At 37.7% G+C, this 19,085-nt stretch overlaps 1 protein-coding gene and 1 non-coding gene across 8 annotated transcripts in view; both read right to left on the reverse strand.

The window, feature by feature from the left end:
- The window catches only part of DGKB (diacylglycerol kinase beta), a 715,318-nt gene extending 696,474 nt beyond the window's left edge, over nucleotides 1-18,844 (reverse strand). For 2 of the 7 annotated variants that reach the window (XM_043589012.1, XM_043589009.1), the window contains exon 1: nucleotides 18,501-18,844. The gene's annotated coding sequence lies outside the window, so the exon portion shown is untranslated. Of the gene's footprint in view, nucleotides 1-17,967; nucleotides 18,077-18,500 lie in introns of those variants that run through there. The other 5 variants (XM_043589011.1, XM_043589005.1, XM_043589010.1 and 2 more) reach the window with 4 other exon arrangements.
- On the reverse strand, nucleotides 7,992-8,144 carry LOC122488838. The gene has a single exon (XR_006298752.1). It is a non-coding gene; the product is annotated as a small nucleolar RNA SNORA57 (small nucleolar RNA).
- Nucleotides 18,845-19,085: the final 241 nt, after the last annotated feature.

Genomic DNA, 19,085 nt, shown 5'->3' on the forward strand with positions numbered 1-19,085 from the left:
TGGATTTAGACTTTAAAACAACCATGTAAATGAGTTTCTATTTTTAATCCCATTTGAAAAATAGAAAATTGTGATTAACTCAGCCAAAACCACACAACTAGTAAGTACTAAACTCAGGATTTAAACCAGGCAGTTTCTAATTACTGAGTTCCACAGTGTGTCGGGGTAAGAAAAATCTACAGATTTCTTTTTTTTTTTTTCCTGAATTCCAAGCTAAAGTCAATCTACAGCTTATTTATAAGGAATAGGAAAGACACTGAATTATTTTAAGTAGGGACATGGGAAAAATCAGAATCTTAAATATGAAAATAGATACTTAAAATTTTTAAAAAAGTATCAGACAAGGAATGATTTGGGGGAAAAAAAGACCACATAGCAGGTTAAGAGTACAGTGGAGTGAAATTAAAGAGTTTGAAATTGCATAGTATGGGTAAAAATGGAAAAGGGCAAATGCGCAAAAGAACAGTCAAGAAAGATCATGAGTCTCCTGACATGGAAACTGAGAGGGTACTAGGAAGAAAAACCACTACAAGATGATTGAGTCTGGGTTGATGGGAAAGAGAAATTTTGAAGGGATCAAGATGGACTCAGTTTTAATATTTTTGAGAACTCAGTGGGATATATAGATAGAAAAGTCTAATAGGCAGGTGAGAATGGCTCACAAGTCCCTCTAATCCAACATGCATAACCTAAATCCATTAAGGCCCACAAAAATAATGGCAAACCAATGGAGTTCTGCTCTAATTCTCTCCTAATTAACGCCAAGATACTCCCTCTCAACTGTGAATGCCAGAAGTTTAAGGGTCATGCTTGACTTCTCTACATTTCCTCATATACTCCTATCCAGACTGTTATAAGCACTACCAATTTCACTTCATAAGTATCACTCAGATTTCTTTCTCTCCATTTTTACACCTTAACTGCTGTAATGCAAGCTACAATTTTGACTCACCTTAATTACTAAGATGACCTGTTCGTGAGCTATCCAACTTCCATCTTGCTGACCTACCTATATACCCTATACACAGTACAGCTAGAGCAACTTCATCAAATGATAGATGATGTTGTCCACATATCCCCATCTCCCTCTAATCATTATGCCCAATGCTCTAGGGTTAAAGATAAAACAGTCTTGGGGCACCTGGGTAGCTGAGTCCGTTAAGTGTCTGACTCTTGATCTTGGCTGAGGTCATGATCTCACAGTCCATGAGATCTAGCCCCACATTGGCCTCTGTACTGACTGCATGGAGCATGCTTGGGATTTTCTCTCTCCCCCTCTCTCTGCCCCTCCACACCCCATGCCATGTGTGTGAACTCTTTCCTTCTCTCTCTTTAAAAGTAAATAAAGTTAAAAATTTTTGAAAAAAGGATAAAACAGTTTCATGTCACCATTAAACTCATACATATCCACGCCAACCTGTATGAACTTGCAGTCTTCAAGTTTACCTTGCGGTCTTAGTCTTTTCACAAGCTTTTTTACTTTTGCCTTATTGTCTAATTAATACCAACTCATCTTTCTGACCTCAGTTTAAAATCATTTCTTCATGAAGCCTTTCAAACCCTCTTGATGAACTCAAATGATACTGTTATATTTGGGCCATTCATTTCAGGTGCAATTTCCAATTTATTGGTATTGTTATCTGACTGGTTTTCCCTCCATGTCAAACCAACAATTTTCACTTCAGTCTGCTTTGGTCTAACTTGTGCTCTACCATTCAACTGAAATTTCCCTTTTCAAGGTAAACAAAGACTGACTTTCCCAATCCTGTGGCTAACCTACCTGGTCCTCTTGCTTGTCCTCTCAGTAACAAGCCACATATTTCAACAGCTCTTTCTTACTGCAAACTTATTGAGCATCCAGAGAAATTCTCCTGGCTTTCTCCTGCTGCTCCTTCTTACTTTCTCCAAGGCTCATCATTGTATATTCCTCTCTCTCTACTCTGATTCCCTACATGATCACTCCTGGTCCTAGATCTATGCACAAATCTCACATTTTTGTCTCCGACAAGCAGGGGAGAAGAGCATAGGGGGAGACACACACACACACACACACACACACACACACACAGAGAACATTAAGCAAGCTCAATGTTCAGTGTAGAGTCTGAGGTGGTGCTAGATCCCACAACCCTGGGATCATGACCTGAGCCGAAATCAAGAGTCTGGCACTCAACACACTGAGCCATCCAGGCGCCCCTCCAATAACTTCTTGAATTTCAGGCTCGTGTACCCAACTGCCTATTTAACAGCACCTATTAGATAATTTAAAGGCATTTCAAATGTAATATGTCCATGGAAGAATGGAACATATTTAATAAATCTAAAATTGTACATTATTTTTTTTTTTTGAGAGAGAGAGAGAGCTAGGGTGGGGCAGAAGGAGAAAGACAGAGAGAGAGAGAGAGAGAGAGAGAGAGAGAGAGAGAATCTTAAGCAGGCTCTATTTCCAACTTAATGCCCCGTGCAGGGCTTGATCTAATGACCTTGAGATCATGACTGAAATCAAGAGTTGGATGCTTAACTGACTGAGCCACCCAGGTGCCCCTAAAATAGTACATTATTAAAAATAGCACCCACTCTCTATCACTTCCTTTCCTCTTGCCCGGACTTACTTTTCATCATGGCAGTTATATATAAAATGATATTAAGTACTTGTTACTTTCTATCTCTTCCAAGAAAACGTGTTTCCCCATGTACTGTTTTTACACTGCATTTCTAATGCCTAGAACAGAACCTGGCATCAGGTAGGTACTCAAAATATATTTACAAATCAAATAATAAATTATTATCAATCACTCACTAAACTATAAATTCACTAGGCACAAAAACTATGTACGTGTTTTATTAGCATTGTTTTCCAAGTACTTGGTAAATGGTAGTCATTGAATAGTTTTTGACTCATTGAATAAACAGAAGTAACATTCTAATAGTGCAGTCTTACCAATGACAAAGACTAAAGTTGCAACAATGAGTGAAGCTATCCAAGGTGGCAAATTCTGTAAAGAGGCTAAAGATAGCAAAAAAAAAAAAAAAAAACTGATAAAAAGTAAATGCATTTGATAACCAGGAAATTGTTAATAAATTTAAAGGCCAATTGAAGTACAGGTATACATTGATAGCAAAGTATAATTCGCTACAGAATAAGTGGGAGGCACAGAGACAGACGCCCTAAGGGTAAACATGATATAGTAGATACTCTTCTTAACATCTGAGTTCCCTTCACTCCATATGCCAATGTTGAAATTTGCTGCACCATTATATCAACTAGGTATTCAATACCTATCTGTGTACCCTTAAAGAGGCTACTTCCCCATGGGGTACCTTAAATCTAAAAGAACTGGACCTTTTATTTTTACCTCTGTGTGAATAAGGAGCCATATATCTGAAAGTTATAAGAGTAGGTCATTGCTTAGAACACAAAACATTGCTATGAAGTTAAGTTTCAAGGACAGCTACATGAGGGTAATGTTTGAGCCCTTTTATTTAGAAATTGAAATTGGGAAGAAAAACAAGTAAGAGCTGGTAACTGTAATATTTACTGGCCTGTTAGAATTTTTCTAAGTTAATGATTTTTAAAACATTTGATAAGACTACATAGATTGCACCTTGGCAAGTAATATACGGATAAAGAGGAACACCCTCCAACTGTGGAAGCCAGGAAGTGTTGATACTATGCAGGAAGTGGCCATGAATCTATGAGCCAGTCCAGTAAAACCATTTTTATCACCACTGACTCTAAGCTGGTAAGAACAAAAAAGCTGGTTCAGGTTCTAGAATTGGCAAGAATTAGGGCCATGACTCAACTACGTTCAGCTTTTGCTTTGATTCACAATTATACTGGCAAAGAATCCTTGCAAAGAATAAACACAAGATTAAGAATGTAAGTCAGTAGATGCTCCCTGAGGCTTTGTTTTATTCCACACAAAGGCAAAGCCAAAGTTCAATACTACCAGAATCCCATGCAGAGGGAGGAATCCTCCCAGTTAGCACAGTACAAGATGTAGGAATTTGGCCTTTTATAACCATCTGGTTGGGGGACCACAGCAACAATGAAAGGGCCAGTCCTCTTCCCTTCAGTGAGAGCCTTGCTGCACCACAGATGTATACATACTTCTGTGCTCTATTTCTTGTGCTTCATCAAACCAACAAAACTTTCAGTGCAACTGGCTTGGCTATGGCCTACCACAAGTCCTGGGTAGAAAATCTCCATGCCCTAAGTAGATGGGAGAGGAAGCTCATTTCACAAATCAGTACTCAGTTTAAGAAACAGAAATTCCTATTAGCTAAGAGAAAATGAGCATGCTTTGGGTAGCAAAAGGCCACCAATGTTTTGCTCATCATAAAAAACAAACAAAAACAAAAAGTCTTCACAGGTATCAATGAATCCTTTGTACTTAGTCTCTTGACACTCAAGCAGGAAGTACAAAGAAAAGAGTCCTGAAATAAGAACATAAAATTCCACCTCCAATCTACAAAAACAAAAAGTGTGGAATGAATGGAATCTGGACAACATAACGCAAAGGGAAAGTTGACTTTAATTTCTTCAAATCAGACCTATCAAAGTCATTTCTGCAAATTAACAATTAAATTTTCAATTTTTTTCCTGTTTGGCCTGGAAAAAATATCATACCCCAATACATTAACCTCTTTTATAATGTCTAGAATAAATAAAAAAGAGGGAAAAATCAAACATATAAAGTGTTACAATATATCAGCTTATCAGTATTTCCCCAATCATAAGCTCTAATAGAGTGTCCCTGCCTCAAAGTCATCTCTTTCCACACAGTTTTCATTTCCTTCTGAAGTTATACTTTTTACTATACCACAAATAAAATTAATTAGGGCACATACCATACTGTGTTCTAAGAAAAATGACTGAGTAGTTTTTTTTTTAGGTCACAGCTAACCTTATTTATATTGCTTAAGTAAAACTATATAGAAAAGAAACACTGTATTAGAAATCCAAAAGCTATTCCAAGGCCAACCTATTCCATAATTTCTAGAGCTACACGTAAGTGAAAAACACACACTTGTAAAGTAGACTAGCATACTGCTGTGGATAAATTCACTTTTAGAGTAAGGTTTGATATAAATCATGTTTTCCCTCCTAAAAATGCCTTCATTCATTTATTAGTTGATATTTGATTTTGTGGAAAGAATGGAGGGAAGAGAGGGCTATGGGAAAGCAAGAAACTGAGCAAGTGACCACCCGCTCATGAATTACACTCAGAAATCATGATAAAAATCTTCTGTGTTTATTCACACTTTTTTAAGTAAGTATTTCATGTGGCTGAGGAAAGTATTTTCTTTCTGTTGTCATTGGTACATCATCACTTAAATGGGACTCTGAGAAAGTTACATAGCAGTGGAGAAAGTAGACTAGATTATTTTCTATTCCTTCCACATGTGTGACCTCTTAGCCTACTGTTTACTTCCGTTAAGCCCTCAAAGTCTCAGTGATTATTCTTGTCAGATACTGAAAATAACTCTGAACCTTCCACTTCATCCAGGTTGACAATCAAATGCTGATAATCAATTCACGAAATGTGTCACAAATAAAACAAGTGCCTAAACCTAACGTAAACAGTTAATATTGTAAAATAAAGTGCCAATTACTGAATTCGGTCAAATTAAGAATAATCTTATTCTCTCAAAACAGAATAACATGATTGAATATTACTTCCAGAATAAGCAAATGTACTTATTACTACTACTTACCAAGGGGAAAACGCGATAGAAGACAAGCACTTGATTAGAATAAAAAAAAAAACTTTACTGAAAAATGGACAGTATATTTCAGAGACCAGAGATGGTCGCTTAGCATTCTAACAGAGTAAACTGAAAGATAAAAACATTGTTGACTGAGGGAAATGCTTTATGAGACAATCCATCACCCTCAATCAAAAAGGAGGCATTTTCAAAATTCACTTATTTATTCAGTGTTACTCTTGTTTTTGTTTTCTGTTTTTTTGTTTTTTTTTGGTACCTGTTTTGTACCAGCTACTGTTGTAATCACAGACAAAGAATGAGAGACACAATGAGAGTGCAAGTAAGGTAGGAAAGGAGCACTGACAGAAAGGATATTTTAAGCAGCTTAATGTCAAAGAAACATTGGATTGGAAGAGAATACTGTGGCAATATATATTCTTGCAAGGATAAAGAGGGGACAAATTATGAAACTATCTAAAAGCTAGGGTACAGGGGGTTGGTGGAGACAGTGGGGAGGAAGGTTGATTTATTTATGGAAATTGATAATTTTTAATTAAAATCTAAAATTTTTAAAAATGTTTAAATATCAATACCAAGGGGCGCCTGGGTGGCGCAGTCGGTTAAGCATCCGACTTCAGCCAGGTCATGATCTCGCGGTCCGTGAGTTCGAGCCCCGCGTCAGGCTCTGGGCTGATGGCTCAGAGCCTGGAGCCTGTTTCCGATTCTATGTCTCCCTCTCTCTCTGCCCCTCCCCCGTTCATGCTCTGTCTCTCTCTGTCCCAAAAATAAATAAACGTTGAAAAAAAAATTTTAAAAAAATCAATACCAAAAATAAAAGTAAACAGCACAAAGAGGAAGAGGTAATAACATTTAAGTCTTTTCTTAAGGAATTACCAAGTACATGTGTGGCAGAGTTTTATGAGATATCTGTTGCAGAGAATGGAAAGGTAAATAAAACATGGGCACTTAGAAGTATTACTGGGGTCAGACCGAGATGGGAGATCACAAATTTATTATGACACCAGTTTTCACAGTTTTGTGATTTCTGATAGCATTCAATACCCCAAGTGAAAAAGCAAAGCGAAACTGCTCAATTGAGAAAGGTCAAAGATTTTGCCAGATGTGAAGTGGAAGGAAAAGAGTACAAAGAAAAGATTTGGGCAAAGGAATTCTTTAAGTTGTATACTAGGTCTTGGCTGCATGGTAAGGAGAAGTGAGTGAGAAAACAGTCATGAAGAAAGCAAGGTGTGTCAAGGTGCTGGAGATTGGTGGGAGGAGGACAGAACAAGAAGATTACTGCTTTGTGATTGATGATTTTAAAGATGAAAAGTTCCAGATAATATCAAGATTCAGAATAGAGTCACTGGCCAATGGTTAACGTGGAAGGGAGCAGAATACCAATGAAGGTAATTTGGTTAAAAATTTCTACAGGCTATTAATTGACTTGTCAACCCATATAATTTAATCAATCATAATGCAGGGTGCCTGGGTGGTGCAGTTGGTTAAGCATCTAACTGTTGATCTCAGCTCGGGTCATGATCTTACAGTGTGTGGTTTCAAGTCCCGCACCAGGCTCTGTGTTGATGGCGTAGAGCCTGCTTGGGATTCTGTCTCTACTCTCTGCCCCTCCCCAGCGGGTGCGTGCTCACTTGCTCTCTCTCTCTCTCTCTCTCTCTCAAAATAAATAAATAAACTTAAAAAATTAAAAAAAAATCAATCATAATGCTAACAGGAGGTAAGAAAAAGGAAAATTGTGATCCAAATTTCTAAATCTGAAGAAGTACTAAAGAAGATGATGGATGATACTGAGAGAGTAGGCGATGACAATATAAAAGACAAAATGAAATAAAACAATACATCTTGGATGAGCTCTATATTTTTTAACATCACACTTCCGAGCTGTTGAAAAGAATCACATACTGACATAAAATGCCATCATTGTAAAGTCAGGACCACCTACCTACTCAAATGCCCCTTCCTCCAATATCACCCAGATCCTAGCAAATGTCTCAGTCAATAACTCCTCCAACCTTGTTCAAAAACTTCAAACTTTCTTCACTTTGTTCAGATTTCTAGCAAGAAAGTTTAAATTCCAAAAATATCCTCAATTTAACACTACAAAGCCTATATACCTATTCAGATTGTTCCTTTCTCTCCCTCCTTCCCTCTTTCTCTATAGAAGGTGTTAACTGCTAGTCAAAGTCAACTCATACTCAATGTCTTAAAACCTATTCAATTTCACATTTTTAGGTATCCATCAAATATTGCTTTATTTTTCTAAATTTTGTTTTGTATTTGTTTTTGGAACCCATGTTGTGGCCCTTGAACTGGTGGACTGAAACACATAGTACAGAGAGGGTTGGAGCCCTTTTCCTCTGTCTCAATACATTTCAGGGGTGGGGACCACCCACTTGACCCCCACCAAGAACAGGAGAGTACAATTTTATATTTTTGATCACTGGGACTTTTCATAGATATTTAAACATGCTCAAAAACTCCTATCTTAGAAAAGCTTCTTCAAATTTCCATTATTGTGCAAAAACAGTTCTTTTTTTCAAATCTTCACAGACAAACTTTTTGAATGAGTCACTCCATCTCCATTTCCTGGGCTCCTACTCACTCTTTAACACATTTTCACCTGGGTTTCACCCCAATCACCATGGCAACACATCTTTAGCTAAAATCACCGATGATCTCCCAGTGTTCAAATCCAATGGATATTTTTCATTCCTCATCTCAACCTCCCAGCAACATCTACAGGGATAATTATTCCGTCTTTCTTATAGGATATTTTCCCCTAGTCTTTGGAATACCATAGATTTCTGCTATTGGTCTTCTCCTGTGTGACAATTCATTTTCACTCTGTATATCCTGTGTATTCCAATATACTCTAAAAATTGACCAAGAAACCTACAATTATCTTTTTATCACTCTACATTCTTTTCCCAGGGATTCTTATCTACTTCAAAGGAATCAAATACTATCTGTATCACCAAATTTATATATCTTTTTCCCAGTTTCCTGCTCGTATCTCTTAATTTATGTAGCCACTATTCACTCAGGAGTTATGCTTGGATGAGTGAAAAGAGTACTGGTTTCCACATCAGAGCAAAGGAATAACGATCTCTAGACATAACTTTGTGTTTTGTTTTTTTGTCCTTGTTTTGGAAAAAACTCCTACTTTTTCTCAAGATCCAACTCAAATTCTAAGTTATCTACAATGAATTACTTATTATCTTACTCTCATCTACTATATACTCTCATCTACCTATACTATAGCCTACTATGTACTTCCCACCCATCTATCTTCTATCATTGCCCAGAACCCATGGTGTTATAATTTCTATATTCATGTGTCTTCCTCTAACCCCCAAATTAGGAGCCACTTAATGACAGGACCAGGTTCTATTCATAAATTTCTTCTCAGAACTTTCTACTCTGATGTATGAGAGATGCTCAAAAATTTTTATATGAACAAACGAGTGCCAATAGACCAATAAATTGTTCTCTGGGGTTTTCAAAGAGATATTAATAGATATTCCCAAAAGAAAGGATTCTGGGATTAAATAAAGTCGGGGAAATTTGTACTAAATCCCACTTCTAGAGATTCCTACACACACTTGCATCTGACGAACTATAAGAAGTCCTTAAAATAGAAAACTATTTAATTTTGTTTAATGTTTGGATAAGGAAAGCTTTCTTGCCCTTTTCTTCTTTTAACACACATACTAGCATTCCCCAAACAATTTTCGCTTTTGTCTTAACATAGTTTGGATTTGGATTTTAACTTATTAGGATCAGCAAAACAGATGTTAAAAAAACAGAAATTATGCACATTCTCTTTATCTAGGATTCTCCCCAAAGGTAAGGCAAAGGGGCTAATTCCTTTGATACAGCTTTGACAGTTCATAGTGGAGAAGAAATTTTGATCAGTATAGTACTCCCATACTACTGATATATACACCAAATCTAACAGAACCTTGTTGTTTTCTTTTTTATAAAAGATTTTATAAAGAATTTAATTTTAAGAATTAAAAAACACTGTCCAACCATAAAGAATAGCAATATTATAGCCACACTGAAATCATTGTTTTCTTTTGCTTTGCTTTGAAAGTGTTCTTACCAAGATAATATAGTTACCTGAATACTAAACATACCAGCAAGCAGTTATGCAAGTAACTTAAATGACAGAAGCATCCATGGCTCCAAAATGTAATTTCCACATGAAGGTGAAAACCCTGTACCACTTCACCTTCACAGTATGTTTTCTGATAGAGTTTACAGTACATTGAAAACCAGGAACCCAAACACAACAATAGTCCCACCGTGAATGGTTTTTATGCTATACTGTTTTCAGTGTGTGACAGGGAAGGAAACTCTATTTGCCAAATAGAAAGTTCTGACATATGGGGTGGCAAATAAGATTATGTAACGATAAAGCACCCATCTTGGTAACCAGAACTCTTATTAAGAACAACAGGATAGCAAAGTGACTCATCAGCTTGTGTGCTCTTTCTCAATTCTAGTAATTTGGGACAAGTGTGGGGAAGTTACAAGTTGTTTATGTGCAGCCCAAAATGACAGGCAATACAAGTTACTAAGCAACATTAAGGACTCACGTTTTTCTAATCCTTAAAAGCTGCCACAAGCTAAAAAATCCTGTAATATAAAGGTAAAGGGAAAAGCAATGTGGGAGTCATGTTTCTGACTGAATGAAAATGTTTTGCTCAATAATTCTAAAATTCTGATTCACCATGAGTTCATCAGTCTTAGTTTTAGGATTACTTCACGTGCATAACCCTCCTCTCATCACTGTCAACACCAGAAACTTGTTCTATCATGACAAAAATGATAATGGAGGGGAGATGTGTGGAAATGGTTCTTATAAATCTTGAAACCAGTTTGTTCCTCAGTAAATTGGACCTCTGTTCTTCTCTATTTCAACTCTTTCTTTCATAGCACTTAATAAAACAATAACAACAATAAATCATGTATTTGCTTCCTTGTTTATTATATTGGCTTGTGTCTTTCTCTTTCACTGTAGTACCTTCAGTACTGTAGGAACTTGTCCCTTATTTTATTCTTCCTTCCCTGAGGCTGGCATATTGCTTGACAGAGTAGCCCATCAATGACTAAAGAATGAAATAAAATAAGGGCACCTCGGTGGTTCAGTTGGTGAAATGTCCAACTGTTGATTTCAGCTCAGGTCATGATCTCACAATTTGTTTGTTCAAACCCCGTGTCAGGCTCTGCACTGATTGTGCAGAGCCTGCTTGGGATTCTCTCTTTCTCTCTCTCTCTCTCTCTATCTCTCTATCTCTCTCCTCATTCTCTGCCCTCCCCCTGCTCATGTGTTCTCTCTCTTTCTCAAAATAAATAAAAGAATAAACTTAAAAAAAATTATGAAATACAATAAAACACAGGATCCTGGTGTTAGTTCTGTTTCTTAAGGTAATAGTTTTAGTAACAGTGTTTATTTATATGAACCTCAAAATTTCCCAGAGGTAGCTGTGTGTTACTTACAATCCCTAAAATACAATGTTATGAAAGGCAGGCAAGCGAGAATTCCCCAGTCTTTCTTTCTTTTCATGAAGGAACCAGTGAAGGGATTCCTTGGTCAAAAGCCCAGGAAAAAACATTTCCTCACATTCTCTGTCTCAGCAAAACAAGTTGCTGAATAAAATACAAACTCATCTTATGTGTTTGAAGTTCTGTTTTCAGGTCAAGGATCCGGTAACGCTCTTCCATAGCACCTCTATTTCTTCCTCCTTTCCAGTTCATATAATTCAAAAGGAGTCCATTTATGTAATAATAGATTTGCTCACACAAGAGGAAATTTTCCCAGTCTGCATAGGTACAAATAGAATAGTTGATAAGGATGGAAATAGAGCATCAGTTTGCATATCAAATGGATGATAGCTGTGACTGCCTTTTAAGAATGGTGGAGGAAGAAAAGTGAAAGGCCTCTCATCATGGTTCTAGCTAAAGGGAAAAGAACTACAATTTCTTCGTTTTTAAATTTTTTAAAGTTTCTTCCTTTATTTTAAGAGAGAATATGAACTTGAGTTAGGGAGGGGTAGAGAAAGGGGAGAGAAAGAATCCCAAACATGCTCCATAACATCAGCATGAAGACCAACGTGGGATTCAAACCCAGGAACTATGAGATCCTGACCTGAGTCAAAATCCAGAGTCAGCCGCCCAACCAACTGAGCCACCCAAGCACCCTAAGAATTAAAATTTCTAAGGGTTGATTGTGTGCCCGCCACTCTCCTGGCAGTATTTAAATGTGCTATCTAATTTATCTTTGTGACCAGTTGCCATTTTTTTTCTATAATTCAATAAAAACCTTTTGGGCAAAATACTAAGTAAAGATGACCCTAATGAGAGGCTGTTCATTATAACATTTAATAGATTTTATGAGTTTCATAAATATTAATATAAAACTAAACTGGAAACAGTTTTTAGATTTAAATTTTATTTAGAACATTTTCTTTGCTATTAGTACTTTACTTTTTACCTGAGACAACATCCTAAGTAAATAGGAAGTAACAAATAGCTAATATTTTTGAGTACTTATTATGTTCCTTCTGTTCTAAGCCTCTTACACACAGGATTAATTCAATAATTCAGTTCAATAAAGTGGATATCATTTTCATTACCCCTATTTTACAAAGAGAAATCTAAACCAGATTTTAAGTTACTTGCTCAAGGTCATCCACATAGTAAAGATTTGAGGCCATGCAATTTGAATGCAAAGAGTAAGTGTTAACCCCTGTATCACAGTGCCTAAGAAGGAAATAATGAAATTCAAATGGGCATCTTTGCATACCTATGAGAAATTTTACATGGAGTCGATTTCCCCACACCTTAAACCACAATTCCATCATCATGAATAATCAAAATATGATATAAGTCAAGATTCTGTAAAGAAAAAACAAATATAAAGGAAGGTCTAGTTATTTCACTGAGGTAATCTCATCCTGAGATAACTTTGTTGATGAAACTCCAAAGGGATCTTAAATACCTACCACACATCTCATCACATCTGTTCTTCTTCTGGCTATAACTCTTATTTGACAACTGATTTGTGTGGTTTGGAGAGTAAAATAGAATTATTTGACCTAATACGATATTTTTAATGAAAATGCCGTATTTGGACAGCCCTAGGCGATGTCCATTCAGTTCACATCATTATGTTGTTTTAATACTTAAAGAAATTTACAAATCATTAAAAAGTAAAATCCAACTTATCCCATAAACTGAAAATACTTCTTTGGGGGAGGGAGAGTGGGGACTGATTTTCCCACTACTATCTTTTTTTTTTTTTTTTTCATTTTTCTCTAGTGGTAGTCAAGGTTCTAACATCTGCTCACAGATATGACTCAATATTTATCAGCTATGACTAAATCAAAATCTTCTCAGGACGTTTCCTCAAAGAAAATGAGTTAAAGAAACAATTTTTTTAAAAAGCCATCTCACAACTTCATTCTATCGGCAAAACATTTTTGCTGAACCATTTATTCTAATACCCCCCACCCCCAGATACATTAGTACCAGAAATTAGTTATCATTATAAATTTCAATATTGCAATTTGGAATATGCCATCTGTCACCTTCCAAAATATTGTCTCCTATATTCTAAATATATAATACCACAGAGGGTGGCAAATATCTTTTGAGTAATTTCATACTAATTATGAGTTCAACTAATTAAAATATACTATCTGGCTCAGAGGTGGTAACTTGCATTTGAAACATTATTTTCTAGACTTTGCAGGGATAAAGACTGGAATTGAAACTACCTATCCCTTCAGGGAATTGAATTAGAGCTTTGAATTCAATGGTTTTTGATTTTTACTTTTGTATTAGACATAACACTCAGCACTAATGTTCCAAAGATAAATAAAGCTTAATTTCCTTCCTCAATTTAGAAAATAGATTATTTCAACCCTCAGTGGCATATCCAATAATAAAGGTAAGCACAAGTTTCAGTGGAACAACAGAAAAGGACAGTTAGGCCAGTGGTGGAATCCAAATAGAATCCTGAAAGGTCATGATGCTACAGCAGAAGCTTAAAGATGTATCCTAAGGTAAAACACTAATGGAATAAGGACAGAAGGATCTGCGTGTCAAGAAAGAAATTACAGACAGAGACAGGTGTAAGCAGAGATGAAAGAGGTAAACAAATAGCATGAACTGTAAAGGGTTATAAAAAGCCAATAAGAGTTAAGAGTAGACTTGCAGCCTTTGGGTTAAAGGCAAAGGCTGTAGAACCAGACTTTCCGTTCATACACCAGCTCTGTAACTATTAATTTCTAACTGTGGGTAAGTCACTTAACCCTATTGTGCCTCACTGTGCTCTTTTATAAAATGGGAATGCAGACGATAATGGGATTATCCTACAAGAGTAACACTGTCAAGATTAAATGTGCAAGATGTTCATACAAGCAAATGGTATGTAGTAAGCACTCAGTAAGTGTTCCTGTCATTATTTTTAAACCATAAGGGGAGAAGAGCCAAAGCACCACATCCAAAAATCAACTCTTGACAGGAACTCTATTTCTAACCTTGATTTGCAGTGTCACAAGTGACAAGATACAAAACAAAGAATCAGGGCTAATAATGTAAATGTATTTGCAAAGCTCCATCAAAGTTCATCAACTTTCCTTTTGCAGCATATGTATTTTTACTCTCATTTTGAAGGTATTATTTTTGGTGCTCCTTGATCTGTAGTGATTGGCCAATTGCCAATTAGAAGTAACTGACTCAAGGACACTGTTTCAAACTTCCAATGCAATACAGATTCTCTATTAAAAGGCAAATCCTTCATTTCAAATTGTTGACTCAGATAATACTTAAAAAAGAATTTCAGCTGTTTAAATTTAGCATGCTGAGAAAGACCAATCTTAAAATATTGTTTGGCACTATGCCCACAACATTTTGATTTTTTTCCTTGTTAGTGTTTGTCTTCTGTGTTAAGAAGACAAGCGACAGTAATCATGTTATTCTCCTTAACACTTCAGATTTTACCTAAATGAACCATTTTCTTTTTATCCTCACCAGTTAAAGATGGCCTTTCGTTTCCTGGCAAATTTTCAGAAAGTGCTTATTCAAAAACCAGTGAGATTTCCACACCACTGTTTTACCTCTTCAGTCATCAGCAGGCCTTTCTCCTCCACTTTCCTTTGAATCATCACTTTTAGTCTTTAAAAAATGTGTAAAGGACATTATCTGAAGACAAACCTAATCTAATTTTTATAATCAGACCTTATAAATACTTAAAGAATTGTTTTAAATCTGTGCTTTATCTATCTACCCCACATACCATCCAAAGAGTTTGTTTTTTAACATCCCTCAGGACACAGTCTCTGGACAAGTTCTCATACCCGTCTCCCACCATGATAAGCCAATCTCCCCTTAGTTTCCTTTTATCCCTCTTGGTTTTGGGGCTTTCCAACTTCTTTCCCTCCTACATTAACTCCATCATTTTCCTTCCTGGAAAAGATATTTCCAGCTTCATTCCCATGGTTCATGAAACCATAGTAGGACACTTCTCTTGGAATCATTGATTCTGCTAAGTTTGGATTTGGTGTCAATTCAGATTCTAAATTGAGTGGATCCAATCTTGGTTATGGGTACAGGAGGGAGTTCTCTCCTGATGATTTCTCAAGCACTCTCAACATTCTTCAACGATAGAACAACAAGCCCATTCCACTAGGATATGGTAGAGTACCATTTAAATAAAACAAAGTGGCAAAGTGATTAATCCTAGCCCACCAGTTACTGAATATACTGCTTTAGGCAATTTGCTTATTTACTCTGAGATTAAGTTTCTGATAAATGGGAGAAAATGTAGCTGTTATCCCATAAATGAAAGAACTATTAAGAGCTTGAATCTACTTAACAACCAATACCTAAGGGTGAACAAAGCCATAAGATTCTTACTTGAGGTCTGATTTTTGTGTTGGCTTTTTAAAAGAGAGAGAAAATGTCATGAATGGGAAAGGAGCAACAGGAAGAGCCTTCTTTAAATTCTTGCCTAGATCTTCCTCCAGGCAGATGCTCCTAGGCTAGAAGTATTACCCTTAAGATAATATTACAACAGTATGATGCATGCATAAGTAAAGTTCTGTTCCTGAGGCCAGCCAGGAGGAGAAGCATCCAGGAAAGGATATTCTCAATGTCATTTCAAGCCTATACATCAACATCATAGTCATTATTAGCGGGGACCAGCAGTTATCTTTGGCTTGTCTGGCTACAACTCTTCCTTCTTCCAATAGTGTTCAAGGAAAGCATGAGTCATAGGGTACATGCTTAGTTCAGACGCTTTTCCCAGCAAAACTTACTAATGGTTTAAACCTTAAAATAATTGATTTCAAAAACAGTTTTGAAAATCTTCACCTTGGACATACCATGAGGTGTAACCTGAGGTTTATCATGAGGACAACCAAAATATGAAGCAAATGTATTCCCCAAACTCAACTCCACCCACCTACGTTTCTATCTTTAAAGATAGTCTCACAAATCCCTATTCAACTACAACTCCTAGTGATTCCACTCAGGCTCTCAGCCTGATTTTTCTGGTCTTTAGCCAATACTTGAGATACAGGTAACGATCTATTCTAGAGTTGCTTACAAACTGGCTCCAACCATATTCTTTGAGTCTTTGTATTCCTTTTCCTTTTTGTTGCTGTCTAAAATTTTTAACCACCCTCATGCATGCACTATCACAATATGTCCTCTGGATGATATTTTACTCAGTAATTTACAAAGTCATATGTAGAGTTTTGCACCAAGAAATATGTGTATTTGGAACAGGTTACCTGTAACTAACTGGGTATTTCCATAATAACAAGAACATTATATAGAGATCCTTAGGATGAGTAGGTGAAGTAAGTCAAATTACATTCAGGATATGTTTTATTTCTTAAAAAGATAATGAAGATTAGGTGGATTTGAGGAGTTTAACACAATTAAAAACTGAAATAACTGGATAAGAGTGATCCTTAGTTTCTCCTTTCTAATGATGGAGACTTTTAGAATTATTTTGCATTTCACAATAGTTGTTTCATAAGTTTTGACACCTCTTTATCCTAAAGAATTTATGACAGCACATGAGACAATCCAGCTTAAAATCCTGGATTCCGTTTTGGGTAACCTCTGTTTTTACATTAATCTTTGTTGGAGAAAACTATAGTAATAGAATAATTTTTTCCAGTGATTCTGTAACTAAGTCTAATAGTTTTTTGTGAAACATGTTGTTTCTTCTTTTTTTCTTCATTATAAAATTCTGGTGAGTGTAAAAGAGGGACTGGTTAGAAATACACCAACATTTCCAGATTAATTATTCCTGGCTTCTCTCTAAAAAAGACCTTTAGTATTCTGCCTGAATTCACATTTATTTGGTCATTTGCTTTACAATGGGCTGGCTGTGTCACTGACCTGTTTTTACCTCCTTTTAAGAGTTTGTTATCTGTAATTTGAGCAACCAGTTGAAGTACTTTTGCGAAAGTTTTTTCGCCTTCATTTTATTTTGCCAGGGACCACAATGCTGCTTGGTTCTGAGCATAAAGCCATCTGTGTAAAAACCACCACTTTGAAATCACAAGGAAGGGACTGCTTAGCAAGTGGAGGTGCTGATTGCAGGAGTAAGAAACTGGGGGAATCCAGCACTTCCATCCACTAAAGAGTATTTGCATGTTTATCGTATCATCAGAGTCGCCTAGGCTGTTGTTGCCTGGCAGTTATCTAGAGCCCTACTTCACATTTTAACTCAACCAAGTAAATCAAAGACCTTCCCTTCATTTTGTTTGCTGGATTGCTTCTTTATTTTGCAGATTAGGAAGGAGCCTGGAATAAATTTGTAGCAATTAGCTGAGCATTTGTAAGTGCAAGTTGGCCTCTTCACGAATTTTCTTTTGCAAAGGCAAACTGCCATCCATTGGTAACTTTCGGGAGCACGCGCTGGTAACGAAATGTAGGACGCATTTACCAGTTTTGTTGCCTAAAATCCCAAAGGACTGAGCGCTTTATGCATCCCTCGCCAAAAAGCCACAGCCTTCAGCAAATAGCCGAGCAAGTACACCAACTATAGCGTAACTAGGACGGGAGTCGCAGAGACCAACGGATTTAACATCTCAAGGAGAATCAGAGCTATGCTTTTCTAACTTTCCTCGCCATTTCTTCTCAGCTTCCCTTCCCCCCGCAGCACAAACCCAGAAGCCACTCAAACTGCCAACCGTGTCGAGTTTAACTTACTGCAGTGTGATGCAGGCGAAGGCTGGGCGCATCTCCCAAGCGAGGGCAACTGCTTTTCCGGAGAGGACCTGCGCCTGGACCGGCCAGCCCTCGGGATCGCTTCCAGCTCGCACGCTCTCCGCTCGGGAAGAAGGCTGCCTCTCGGCTCGGCTTCCCCCAGAGGAGTGGAGCTTCAAGAACTCCGCTCGCAGCCTCTCCTCCCCTCCACTTCCACCCCCTTGCACAACGCGCGGCCCATTCTAACTAGTGTCGGAGAGATGGACATCGACTCCCAGTCCACAACACACAGGCGGCCTGCAGCCCACCACTCCCTGACAATTTGCAACTCCCAAACAGCGGAGGCTGAACGATGTGGCTTTCCGGAGCCTGAAAGTCATCTTTGGCATCCCGCTTCCCCACCTCGCACTCCCGCTTCCCCTCCCATGCGCGGCCACCTCCAGGCTCCCGGTTAAGCCCGGCATCGCCAACGGTTATTTTGGTAGCCATACCAAGGGGCATGCGAGGGAAATGGAATTTGCCAGAGCTTGAAATACCTGTTGTCCATGACTCATGCTCTTGTTTCATCTCTCTGAGTCCTTCATTTCTATCAAGACGCGGTGATGTTGGGAATCCGTGCAGTGCGTGTGTGTCTGTGTGTGTGTGCGCGCGCGTGTGTGGTAAGGAGGAGGCAATCTGCGCGGCAGCGAGCAACAGCCCTGCCTATCTCTAGCTGCCGCTTCCACAGCTGCTGTTGCTACTATTGCTGTTGGAGCTCAGGGAGAATGAGACAGAAAGAGACAGTGCTTTATAGCTATTTAACTGCTGGACCAGTTATAAGAGGAGGGTGGAGACTGTGCAGGTATGAGTGGCTGCGGCTGAGACATTAGGCTTGATTCACCGCAATTACTACCATTCAGGATACATTTCCCCTTCAACAGGAAACTTGATACCTGTCTCCCCATCACCCTTCTGCTAACTACAGTCCTTGATGGGTCATTGTTCATCAACCACTTGCTAACCCACTTCTAGCAATTCTAACAGCTGCACACTCTATTTCTGCATTCCAGCCTGGGAGCAGGTGACTGGAGGATGGATGACGACAAACTAGGAAGGCAAGGGGAAAAGCAGGTGAATATTAG

This window comes from Prionailurus bengalensis, chromosome A2, assembly GCF_016509475.1.
Source record: "Prionailurus bengalensis isolate Pbe53 chromosome A2, Fcat_Pben_1.1_paternal_pri, whole genome shotgun sequence".
Classification (NCBI taxonomy): Eukaryota; Metazoa; Chordata; class Mammalia; order Carnivora; family Felidae; genus Prionailurus; species Prionailurus bengalensis.